Source organism: Triturus cristatus, chromosome 10 (assembly GCF_964204655.1).
Source record: "Triturus cristatus chromosome 10, aTriCri1.1, whole genome shotgun sequence".
Classification (NCBI taxonomy): domain Eukaryota; kingdom Metazoa; phylum Chordata; class Amphibia; order Caudata; family Salamandridae; genus Triturus; species Triturus cristatus.
Window position 1 is genome coordinate 881,062,665 of NC_140593.1, and position 10,997 is coordinate 881,073,661.

Sequence of the window (10,997 nt, forward strand, 5' to 3'; positions counted from 1 at the left end):
GGGAATCACCCACAAGGAAAGTAACCCCAAAGTGTCTCCAAGCTCACCTCCGAATGAGGCCGTAGGAACGATCTCGCCAACGGAGGAGACTGAGACACCACGGGTCAGAAACCAACAGATATGCGGCAGACTAGACTTGAGAAAAAAAGTAGACACCGGTGCAACAAGCACCCTTACCGACTCAGTCTTCGGAGAAACGTCTCTACGGTCGGAACAGGATTCATCAGAATAATCGCCAGTGACCGGATTCCCTCACCTCAGTATATCCAGTTTCTGCCGTGATGTCTAAACCACGTGGGGCGTGCCCCCGCGTAAGGAAAGCCGGGAACTGTAGTTCTTTACTCAGATATCTCCGTAATTCGTCGGTCAGTGTGTGCCAGGTAGATGCGCCCTGACATTCAGTTGCTGCCGGGACCTGAAAGACATTAGACCGAATAAACCTGGTTCCTACCTTCATCGTGGTGTCTTCCTTTCAGTGGCGACAAGTTGGTCTGGCACCTTCAGTTTCCCTCCCGTGGCACTTCCGAAGCTGTGCCACGTCATATTCTGCGACATGGATCCCTTCAGCTGTCTCCTTCCGATTTGCCTGGTTTCCCAGTCTGTCTGGTTTTTCTCGCCGTGCCTTGGTGTTGGTGCTGCACTCTGGAGTGTTTCCCCTGCAGCCATCAGAAGTTTTGGAGGGCGTAGCTGTTTTCCCATGGTCGGCGCGTGGCGCCCGCTCCAGTTGCAGTTGGTGTCCTCGTGGTGCTTTGCGAGCTCGCGCACCGTTGCTCGGATACAGACTCCTGTTCTTGCTTGCGCACCGTTGCCTGGTCACAGATTCCTGTTCCCCTTCTGTAGCAGCTGTGTCCTCACGAGTACGCCCTACGTCTCTAACGTCAGACGCTGTGACGTGTCAGTGGCCATTTTGGATTGGGCCGTTTCGACGCTGTCCAGCCCAGCATCCGTAAATTGAGTGACATCGAGTTCCCGAGTGGTGCACATCGGAATTCCCGTGTAGTGCATCCGGTGATGCACACACCGCTTCCTTCCAGTTCTTCATTGCGAGCCCTTGCACTTCTACGCCGCGTATTCGGTAATGCGCACATCTTTTCTTCATTTCTGGTATTTGTACCTCATCTCAATTATTATATGCGCATCCGGTGATACGCACACCCATTCCCTCTGCATTTGAATGGTCTTCAGGGATGCGCACACTTCATGACATTCTTCTGTGACCTGTTTTTCCCAATCTGCGCTCTGAATCAGTACTCCGTTTGCACACTCAGTGATGCGAACACCATTTGGTAATATATTTTGTTAACTTTCAATCTTATCATATATTTTCTCTGTGTACTTTGGTTGTCATTTTATTGATTTGTCCTAAGGATTATTTAAGTGCAGTTAGTGTTGGTGTTGGGCAGCAACTCACCCACGCTTGGCCATGGATAGCATTACGGTGCCTCCACCCTTTTTACAATCTGCTGGTACACATCCTTCTCAGTGGGAACCGTGGAAAGATACTTTTGAAGCATACTTAGAAGCCATTGATGGTGAAACCTTCACTTCTAAGAGAAGAAAGCACTTTTGATTTACAATTTAGGCTCCGAGGGTAGAAACATTTTGAAAACCTTACCTTTAGAGGTGGTAACTACTCATGTAAGTGGTGGAGACAATGGAGATTCTCTCTTCGTTGATGACTATGCTTCTGTTGTCAAAACTTTAAATAAAAAATTCATCCCCAAAAGAAACGCTGTTCTTGAGTGTCACAAGTTCCTAGAACGCGCTCAAACTCCCGGTGAATCCATTGATGATTTTGTTGCTGCCCTTAGAATCCTAGCAGCTACCTCCAACTACAGGGAGTGTAGAGATTAAATTATTCGTGATCAATTAGTCGAAAGGACGTCTAACAAAAAGATCCAAGAGAAGTTATTGTCCTCTGATGATCCTGATTTAGAGATTGCACTCACGTTGGCTAGGAGTATTGAGCACTCTCAATTTTGCATGAAAGAAATGGGCAATACTGTCTCATCTGGCGAAGTCAAACTGTTAAATGCCAAATTCATCTCTAAATCATTGAAGGGATCCACCACCAGCGCTGCACGTCCTACTACACTCTACCCCAAAGCCAAACCGGAGCAAGGCGAGGTCATGTGCTTCCATTGTGGAAGCAAGTCTCATTTAGGGAATGCCAAATGTTGTTTTGCTTTGAATCAACCGTGTTACAAATGTGGGGAAAAAGGTCATTATTCCCGTATGTGCAAAGCCGTCATAGTTAAGAAGAATCCTACTCAGGTGGTGAAGGCCATTGCAGAAGACTTGATGGATTCTGATGATGAGAATTACGAATTCTTGATGTTGTCCCCTTCATCATCTCACGCTGAAGGTGTTGTTGAACTATCTTCTTTGGGGGGTCTCACAAAAGGAAATCTCCTTCAAGCAAAATTGATGTCAATGGGATTTGCCTTAGTTTTCTTGCAGACTCTTAAATGGTGTCCAACTGGAACAGTCCGATATCAAAATCTTTGCTTATGGAGGTAAAAGAGTGGAAGTCTTAGGAAAGTCTTTGGCGAATCTGGCTTTTTGTGCCGATCAAGCTATGGGGACAGTGTTCGTAGTCAAGGATGGTGCAAACCTGTTGGGGTGGGATGAGCAAGACGCTCTTAACATCATCCTAGATCCCAATCATCCTGATATGGTGGTGTCCCGTAAGGCACTCAGTCAATTTTACAATCTCACTTCTCCTGCCTCATTTCCTGTTCACACTGTTACTCACTCATCCTATGACAAGTGGGCACACATCTTTCCTGAGGTATTAAAGGGTGAACTTGGGAAACTTTTTTTTTTTTTTTAATTTGTTTATTGGTGTTTCAAGAAAATGCAATATACAATTTATACAACCACTAACAAATCTTGTGTACCAGTTCAAGTGATATTACATTAAAAAAAATACACCTTTATCATCCATGATCATTTGCCCAGCACAGCAATGCGGATATATATCCCCAGAAATAGTATACATGAAACAAGAAACATGCAGAGGTGATGGCATCTGAATATAACAGCAGTGTCCAGAGTGTGCTTTGCGATTTCCATTCTATACACATAGCATCCCCCCATGCCATACTGATTATACATCCCCAGTTTGGACATCAGTGAGGTCAGCATCCTTTTACACTCGTCTTCTCCCGAACCCATGTAATAAATGGTTCCCATATCTCTCTGGGCCAAGAGGTGGGTGGCATCAACTCCCAGAAAGTGGTTAACTGAACGTGCCCATATGTAACCTCTCTAATCCATTCCGTGACCGTGGGCTTCCGCTTCCTCCCCCAGTGTACTACAATTTGGCGTTTGGCGAACAGCACAAATAATGCATGTAATTTACATTTTTGTATGTGTGTTTCCTTAACATACCCTAGCAATCCCAAGAGTGGAGATGGGGGTAGGGATATACCCAGGATTTGATTAATAGACGTAAAAATCTGGGACCAGTATTCAGCAAGCACTGGACATTCCCGTGCCATGTGGAGAAATTAGGCCGATGCCATCTCACAACGCCAGCCGCAGTCATCATCTCTTAGTCTCATTCTACGTAAGCTAATGGGTGTTCTGTAAAATCTATGTAGGAATTTGAAGTGGATTAACCGAAGCCTGTAGTTCGGAGAAAGCTCAGTTAGCTGACTACAACAGTATGTCGATTGGTCGTCTGATAGCGGGGGCAATAACTCTGCGTTCCACCACACCAATGCATTGGGCCTCCTCACTGGGGCGTCAGTTTGCATACGCATGTATAGTCTGGTTATAAGCCTACGTGGGGATGGTGATTGAAGTATGTTCTCCAGGGCCAACAATGAGGGTAAGGGGCTGGGAAATCACTGTGCAATGCTCGGCAGGCAGCCCTTAGTTTGTGATAGAGAAATATAGCGCCGAATGGTACTCTCTGTCTCTCCGCCGCCACCGGGGACTCTCTAAAAACATTCCCTTGGTAGAGGTCCGCAAACGTGTGAAGTTTCAGTTTCTGCGCAAGCTTTGTACTAATCTCATCCTTAACATTTGGTAGCATTGGATTTTGGGCTAAGGGAGTTGAAGGGGCATACAATATCTAGGCTCCCGCCCACCTCCGCAACCCATCCCAAGCCCATCGTAATGTTTCGGGAGTGTCTATGTCTTCCGTGGTTCGCCTATACGTCTGATACACTGCTACTTGCAAGGGAACCGGTGCCACTGCATCCCTCTCCACAGTCACATGAGGCTGAAAGGGTGTCGGGTGGACCCAATGATGTAAAAATTGTGCTTGTGCACAAAGTGCATATAATTTCAGATCCGGGGCTCTGAGGCCTCCCTGCTGCAGCGGGACAGACAATAATTCCCACGATACCAGCGCCTGGCCGCCTACCCACAATAGAGAAATTAACAATAATGATCTCAGTGTTCTAAAGAACGGTTGAGTAGGTATGATCGGTAAATTTACAAAGAGATACAAAACTTTAGGCAGCACAACCATTTTCACCAACGTGATCCTCCCTGCTAATGATAATGGAAGCTTAGCTCACAGAGCAACTTTCTCTTCCAGCCACATGATGGCCCTACCATAATTTAAGTTCCAGATTTCTTGTAGGTTTCAGCCTATCCATATTCCCAAATATTTCACTTTCTCATCTTCCCACTGCAACGGGAACTCGGTAGTGACAGCCTTGGTGTTGTCAGTCAGGGGGAAAATCATTGACTTAGTCCAGTTTATGGATATACTGGCCAGCCCACTAAATTTGATGAACTCCCTCAGTACGGCATCTAAGTTCTGTGCAGGGTTCAAAATATACAGGGTGACATCGTCCGCGTAAAGCGATATCAGGAGACTTCGAGAGCCAAACCCTATCCCTTTGTCCTTGTGATGTTATCAGACTCGAGCAGCTAATGGCTCCATTGCAATCGCAAATAATAGGGGGGACAAGGGACACCTCTGGCGCGTGCCCTGTGTAATCGGAAAGGGAGCAGATACAAGACCATTTGCACGTAATCTAGCTATGGGCTCGGTATATAATAGCCTAATCAATCTGATGAAAAGGGGGCTAAATCCTATCCTCTCCAATATTCGAAAGAGATAGGGCCATTCAAGTGAATCAAAGGCTTTGGTCGCGTCTAAAAATATCGCCACTGCCTGCTCACCCGGATGTAGATAATGTAGAACCGAGAAAACGGTCCGGAGATTATGGGAAGTAGAAACCCGATTGATCTGGGCGGGCAATAATGGGGAGCATGGGTTGCAGCCTGTTCGCTATTAATGTAGCCAGAATTATAACGTCCACATTAAGGAGCGACAGGGAGCGGTATGAATCAAGGTCGGAATCTGGTTTCCCTGGCTTTAGCAAGGTAGTAATAATTGCTTCGCGCATCGTGGGGGGCAGTATACCTGTTTTCTGGGCTTCCTCATAAACCGCCAGGAGTTTGGGTGCAAGCTCCTCCGCGTACGCTTTATAAAAGGCAGTCGTCAGCCCGCCCGAGCAAAGGGCCTTATCTAAGGGTAAGCTCTTGATCACGGTGGCAACATCCTCCATCGTAATGGGGAGGTCCATGTACTCTCTGTGCCTGTTGTTAAACCAAACCAATTCTATGGAATCTAGGAATGTCTGCAAACCTTCCGAGTATCCGGATTGCGTGGCTGTATATAATTGGGCATAGAAGGAAGAAAACTCATCAAGTATAGCTACTGGACCTCTGACGGTACCACCATCTTTGCTGGTCAACTCGGGGATGTAAGCAGTGGATCTCGAAGGGCGGATCATGCCAGCAAGCGTCCGACCTGCTCTATCTCCCTCCCCATATCTATGTGCCTCCGCATATTTACCAAGAAACTTCACCTCCCTCTGCGCCTCCTCGTCATATTCCAATAATGTGGCTTTCAACTGAGCTAAAGTAGCGGGCATGCTGTCAGTATAAAATTGTGTCTCAAGGTCTTTTATTTTAGCCTCAATGGCAGTTAACATAGTTCTGATGGCCTTAAGCACTCCCGCTTGTCGAGAAATGCACTGCCCCCGAATGACCACTTTAAACGCCTCCCATAAAGAGGCTTCGGTATCAACGGAGCCTGAGTTGGGAGTAAAATAATCAGTAATATCGTTACGGATTTCCTCCTCAAATGCCTAATCTAATAACGCATGTGGGGGTAGTCTCCAAGAGAACGCTCTTCGCGCTGCATCAGGAAACGAGAGCCTCAGGAGGCATGGGGAATGGTCCGATAGCGTTCTCGGCAAGTGTGTCACCCCCACCACCCAACTTGCCACATCTCGAGCCGCCAACCAATAGTCCAATCGAGACCAGGCCTTATGGTGTTCAGAGAAACAGGTGCCCTCCCTAGATTGTGGGTTTCGCATTCGCCAAACATCAACCAGGTCCCCATCTTCAAGTAGTGTATTTAGAACCTTTCCAGCAGCAAGATGAAGTGCCCTCGCCGTACCCTGCCTGTCTATATTATCATTTAAAACAACGTTGAAGTCCCCCCCCCATAAAATCGTGGTGCAACCAGTCGCTTTAATTTGGCCCAGATATCTTGAAAGAAACCAGGAGAATCTATGTTAGGTCCATATATTGCTACCAAGGCCATGAAGTCCCCCCCAACGAGCCCAACAGGATGATGTATCTGCCTTCGGGGTCTGTATGGACTTCCCTCTCCTTCCAGTCAATGCCCCGTTTGACCAGCACCGCCACCCCGTGAGAATAGTTGGAATAGACCGATGAGTACGTGAAACCCCATCTTTTGTGTTTCAGCTTCGGGGACGTAGTAACTTGCAGGTGAGTTTCCTGCAGCATACATAAATCAATATTATGCCGTGTAAGATAGGTATGTACTAGTCTAGTTTTCCTATTATCATTTAAACCTCTAATGTTCCACGAAAGTCAATTTATACTTGTCTCGTGGGGCATAAAAAGGTAAGGTGTGTGTCATTCCTGTGTCTAGGGAAACAGATGATTGTTTTGGTCCTGATCGTGCGTGCCATCCAATAACACACCAGTACACCAGTCGCCAACCAATAGTCCAATCGAGACCAGGCCTTATGTTGTTCAGAGAAACAGGTGCCCTCCCTAGATTGTGGGTTTTGCATTTGTCAAACATCAACCAGGTCCCCATCTTCAAGTAGTGTATTTAGAACCTTTCCAGCAGCAGGATGAAGTGCCCTCGCCGTTCCCTGCCTGTCCATATTATCATTTCAAACAACGTTGAAGTCCCCCCCATAAAATCGTGATGCCACCAGTCGCTTTAATTTGGCCCAGATATCATGAAAGAAACCAGGAGAATCTATGTTAGGTCCATATATTTCTACCAAGGCCATGAAGACCCCCCCCAACAAGCCCAACAGGATGATGTATCTGCCTTCGGGGTCTGTATGGACTTCCCTCTCCTTCCAGTCAATGCCCCGTTTGACCAGCACCGCCACCCCGCGAGAATAGTTGGAATAGACCGATGAGTACATGAAACCCCATCTTTTGTGTTTCAGCTTCGAGGAGGTAGTAACTTGCAGGTGAGTTTCCTGCAGCATACATAAATCAATATTATGCCGAGTAAGAGAGGCATGTACTAGTCTAGTTTTCATATTATCATTTAAACCTCTAATGTTCCACGAAAGGCAATTTATACTTGTCTCGTGGGGTATAACAAGGTACGGTGTGTGTCATTCCTGTGTCTAGGGCAACAGATGATTGTCTTGGTCCTGATTGTGCGTGCCATCCAATAACACACCAGTACACCAGTCAAACAATGAACAATATCCCCAGCCCACCCCCCCAACCACACCAACCCCCCAAACAGGTTGAAGAATGCCCCCCCAAAAAGAACATTGCAAACCAAATAAATCCAGGAAAGTTCCCATGGGGCTGTATGAGCGCCGGCAGACTCCCCTACCTTGGCAGGGTGGCCAAGAAACTACAGGGAGTTAAGCCTGCTGCGTGATAGTAAATGAATCGTGTGACCATATAACTGTAGAAAGAACCTCCATCCCCAGCCAATCCGTTTCAAACATGAGCTAATATCATACAGTTACAGAAGGCAAAGCGCCGGTAGCACAAAACAGCACAGTTTGCACCCGGAGCAGCTCACGGCCAGTGTCCACCTCAGTACAAGCCTGCATGAGATGAGCGTTCTAAACCAGTAGTTATGAACCATAAACAACAGCACTTATGAACACATAGGTGCACAAGCATCAAAAATCGGTAAAGCGATTCCTTATTAGCGACAAATAAGGAATCGCAAATAAGGAATCGTTTTTCGGGATGCATGTACAGATTCTGTAATTTTCAGCGATTCGGTAAAAATCGCTAAAAAAGTCCGAATACACGATTGCGAATCCTTAAAATAAAAATTAGCTATTACCGAAATCGGTATTAGCGATTTCGGTAATAGCGAAATCGGAAATAGCAAATTCGCAAAAAACGGGTTACTCAAGAAGCAGGCTAGTGACATCACAACCAGGAAATCATCCAGCCCATGCTTCATTCAGTGCGATGAGGAGCTCAGAGGAGGAGGCAGAGGACTGAAGCTGACCTGAGAGACTTCACCCTCACAACCCAGCTACACTACACCTAGCCAGGATGGACAACAATGTTGCAAAGACAACTGCCACGCCCAGGAAGAGGAAGAGAAAGTTCTCTGATAGGGAACTGGAACACCTGATAGAGGGGGTGAGCAGCAACCATGCCAAACTTTTTGGAAAGTTGTCCCTGAAGGTGCCAGAAGCGGAGAACCGCAAAATATGGCTGCACATCAAGGAAAAGGTAAATGCTGTGGAAGTCACTTACCGCAGCATTGACGAGCTGAAGAAAAGGTGGTACAACCTCAGGAAACGTGCCAAGGAGCACATAGCAGAAAGGGTGAAGGAATCAGCTGGCACAGGAGGGGGGCCATCCAAAGTACCAGCCAACACAGCCCTGGAGGACCTCGTTGAGGAGACTATTGAGCCTGAGGCAGTGGTGGGAGTCACCCAAATGGACACTTCCGGCGCAGCAACCACACAACAAGGTAAGATGCATGCCTGCGCTAATACACTGCGTATTGTATACCCATGCACATTCCCCCAGGCTAATCACAGTGTGCAGGAAGAAGTTCATTACTCATATACCCTGACATACGAATTGCATCATGGGAGTTGTAGTCATGTTAGCCAAGTGTGCATGGATAATCACCAAGGCGCAAGAAATGACAACAGCAGTACATGTCCGACATTGTGTTTAAATATGTTATTTATTATGTGAAAAGTAGGCTAAATGATAAACAGATAGAATAACAAAATAAAATAACAATGCACTGTTTCACACACAGATGCATCTCCGGTGGCCTCAGATGACAGCGAGCGCCTCATCATTTCGGAGACACCGGCAGAGACAGATGGAGAGACTCCGCAGGACCCTTAATCCACACCACCACCACCACCACCAACACCGCCACCACCACCACCAAAACGCAGGGCACATGTTCCCGCACTGCAGGTAATGGAAACAGAGCCGAGCTCAGCACCCACAAGAGCTCCCAGCCAGACACGTGTTCTTCCACCAGCTCCAACACCAGCACATGGCCAAGTTAGACAGCGGCGCAGGTCCATGAGCAGTATTGCGGCGGATTCAGAACAGGCTCCAAATGTCTATGGTGGGGTATAGTCCCAGATGCTACGTGTTCAGCGCCTGCAGGGTAGACATATGGGCACAATAAGCCTGCAGATCTCCAAACTGGCCATAAGCATGAGCATGATGACGGACTGTTTTCGTGACCTAACCACAGTTGTAGCAGAGGGGAATCAGAGCCTACAGGAGCTCACCCGTGCCGTCCTAGCAGGACAACGCAGTAAGCGCGAGGAGGCATCATCAGAGCTTGCTTCGTTCTTCTACGAATACTAGGGCCATCACCAAGCTCTGCAACGGCACTGCTGTCTTGTCACGCCGCTCCGTGTCAATGCAGATAGACCTAGGACATTTCTGCGGGGATGTTGCGAAGGCCTTAGGCCAAGTGACCACTGCTGTGGGACATCTACAGTCTGGGACATTGAGTGCCTGCAACTTGGAAGGGGAGGAGGGTAGTGAGGAGGCATCGAGCATGAGTAGCGTGTCCGTGCCGGAGACCAGTAGCAGGAGGCGCAATTCGCGCAGCTCAACAGCCACAGGCACACATCGTGGTGATGTAGAGGAGCCATGCGACAGGAGGCTGGGGGTACATGGGAAGAGGCGCTAGACATGCAGTTCGGCCTATTTGCCCATGATGGTGTAACCATGGTCCACTTAAATATTGTGATTGCACTCCCCTGCTGTTAACGGTTATATTTCATTTCACAAAGTATTCAATCACCGTCATGTCTCATAAATATGAATATTTACTTTGACATGTGCTCATGTGAATAAAACATTTGCACTCAACAATATTTTGTGATGGCTCGTTCTTACCTAGCTGTGACTGTCGATGTTGTGCGGGTGGTTTGTCATCCCGATCGTTGTCATTTCCGTCCATCACAATTGGTATCCCCTTTCTGGTTGCAATGTTGTGCAGCATGGCACATACTGCTACAATCCTGCAGCAGGTCTCGGGGTTATATTGTAATGCACCGCCAGTCTTATGTAAGATCCTGAAGTGACTTTTCAGGATCCCGAATGTTCTCTCAACCACATTTCTGGTGCTAATATGTTCTGTGTTGCAGCGCTGCTCCTGTGTGTTGCTGGGTTGAGGTAGGGGGTGAGGATATATTCCAGCAAGGCGTATGCGGTGTCACCTACAGGGTGGAAAGCAATGGCTTAGCGGCAGTAATGCAATTACATATGTGATAATGATGTAATGAATAGGTATATGTATGTACCAAGTAGGTGTCACTCTCCAAATTCACCGTTGAGCAGACGCCTGTGGATGACACTGTGTCGGAATATATATGAGTCGTGTGTGCTCCCTGAAAATTGTGCCACTATGTCCGTAATTATGTGCTTGGCATTGCACACGACCTGCACTTTGATCGAGTGATAGGACTTCCTGTTACCGAAGATGTACTCGT